Here is a 2,973-nt window from a genome sequence, read left to right on the forward strand (position 1 = left end):
CCCCAGAAGTCACCCCTGGCTGGCGCCAAATAATCTCCTCATTAGCTACTATACAGATCCCATGTCCCCCAGACATTTCTTAAGCATTTCACCCTCCCCAACACAGTCGAAGTGATCCTTAAGCAGAGAGCCAGGAATATACCCTGAGCCCCTCAGTCTGTGGCTCTAACTCTTGACCCTAAATAAAAAAATCACTGTTGGGTAATGAGTTAAAGTTACATTCTTCTTGGAATTTCTCTTCTATACTAAATTAAAGTTTTTATACATATATATGTATATGTATTTGGCTGCATGACATCTTATTATCTAATTCTTACTCCAGAGAATGTGGCAGGCTACCAAAAGTATCCTGCCCACATGGCAGAGTCTGGCAAACTCCCCGTGGCGTATTCAATATGCCAAAAACCAGTAACAATGATGGGTCTCAGTCTCCTGACCCTGAAAGAGCCTCAAATGTGGAACTTTTTAAAATCTCAGGGCTAGGACAAAGGAGACGTTACTGGGGCCTGCTTGAGGCAATCGATGAATAACAGGATGACAGTGATGTAGTGATATATATATGTATATTTGATATATTTATGACAAAATAATGTTATTTACTAAAAAATTCCTTTAACTTTATTATTGTAATTTTGCTTATTAAAAAGCACATTTAATCTTGGTAGTCATATTTTTTATTTTCTTATTTATTATTTTATTATTTTTTTGTGTGTGTCACACCTGGAAAAGCATAGTGGTTACTCTTGGCTCTGCGCTCAGGAATCACTCCTGGCATTTCTTGGGGGACCATATGGATGCTGGGAATCGAACCTGGGTCAGTCGCATGCAAGGCAAATGCCCTACTCGCTGTGCTATTGCTCCAGCCCCATATTTTTTATTTTAAATAATTAAAACTTGATTTCAGAAAACTGATGTGCAATTTCATTAATATTAATCATAATAATTTGAAATAATCACATTTGAAATATGTAATTCTGGATAATAGGAATTCATTTTAATTATTATTTATGTATTTATAAATAATAATTACTGGAAATATAATCACATATTGATGACTTCTGGTAACTGTTTCCTCTGATTTCTCACTGTGATGAGAAAAATGAGATTTAGGACTGAAATAGCTAAGAGTACATATCAACCTCATTTTATTTCTAAAATTGTGTTAAAGTTAAAAATAACCACTAATAAATTAAATAAACCAGAAAGAACTTTCTAGTTTAGAGGAGGACTGTCTCAGAAGAATTAATTACTGAGGTATTTTAGAAAATAGAAAGTTAACTACATCAGATTGCTTTAGAAAACCTGATAGTATTTTGCAACCTGATATAGGCAGCAGTTCCCCTTAATTATAACTTGTCAATAGTACTGTGTTCTGCAGAGTTGAGTTTATATGAGGCCAGGAACTGAGTTCGTTTGAGAATATAGCTGTATTCTCTCTCTGTCTCTCTGTATCTATCTGTCTCTCTGTCTCTTTGTCTCTCTCTCTCTCTCTCTCTCTCTCTCTCTCTCTCTCTTTCATTTGAAGGGGGGGAAGTAGTGCTAAGGACTCACTTTGGGCACTGTGCTCAGGAATCATTCCTGGCAAGAAAGAAAAACATATTCAAAGAATACAGACAAAATTGATATCTACGTGAAACTTTACATTTCCAGTTTGTTTATGAGTGATTTTGCTCACAGAGCCTCACTGGGTGTTGTGTTCAATTTTGTTTTCTGCATACTTGTGTTGATGCTACAGAAAGGCTCATGGAACTGTAAGTTCTTGGCCTTGACACCAGCTAGATACATTTTAGATTCGGTGTTCAGTTTCCCAATGTCACCTGTTTGTCATGTTCTCTTATCATTTATCAACAAAAAAATTATTAAAAATAGTTCATAGAAGAACCATATTCAAATAACTAAAGGGACATTAAAAGGAAGAATTTCTGCCAAAAATATTCACTGAAGTTTTCATTATTATAGAGATAAGTGGGAGAGTCTGTCACCTAAGAACAATGTAACAAGGGCCAGAATGTCTATACAGTGGATTGGGCAAGACGTAACTTGCACAAGATGTAGTTAAATTTGATCTCCACATCCTAAATGATTTCCTTATCCTTTCCAGAAGTGGGTCTTGACTGTAGAGTCAGGAGTAAGCCTTGGGCACTGCAAGGTGTGACCCCCAAACAAACAAAAAATAAAAAACAAAACAGAATGATAAAATGTAAATAGTATTTTAAAATATGTTAATGTTAAATTAAAATATGGAATAGACTGTAATTAAAACATATGCAGATCATCAAAATGAACATGCATTACTTAGAATGTCAATTAATTTTAAATAAGAATAATAGTTCATTAAATTTAACATAAAGATCCTAAAGTATATTGATAGTCATTATACATTTGAATGCATAATCTGCAATGCAATATCACACAGGACCATATGAATGGATGCACTTGTAAAATACAATAAATCTTCAGAGATAGCAGGTTTAATGCATTTCAGAACCCAGAAATTAGCAGGCAATTGCTTTATTCTTTGACTTACTGTGCGGAATTTATATATTCACATATATAAATATGCGGTATTCATTCTTTGACTAGCAAGTGCCTTATGAAATAACCAAAATCATGGCAGCACATGCAGCTAACACTGATAAGATTAATTTCTACGGGATCTGAAGCTATAGTTTTCAGGCCTTAGGAAGTGATTTGTAAGTAGAAGAGCCAGGCTTGATACCTGGCACTGTATGGTTCTTCTGTGCACTGCATAGTGAAACTCTTTGGGAGAACCCAAGCACTGAGAGGTTTGGCCCAATTCTACCTCAAAAATAAAGTGCTTTCCAATGATTTAGTGGAAGACAGACTTTACATAGTATTCTGGAGAAACACTAAGGGCAATGCTAGAGGGACAACAGGTACATTCCTGGAGGTGCTTGGGGAGCTATGAAGTAGAAGTCTAAAACCAAGAGAAATTTTTGTTTTTTATTTTTT

The sequence above is a fragment of the Sorex fumeus genome, unplaced genomic scaffold (genome assembly GCF_029834395.1).
Source record: "Sorex fumeus unplaced genomic scaffold, SorFum_2.1 ptg000240l, whole genome shotgun sequence".
NCBI classification, from domain to species: Eukaryota; Metazoa; Chordata; class Mammalia; order Eulipotyphla; family Soricidae; genus Sorex; species Sorex fumeus.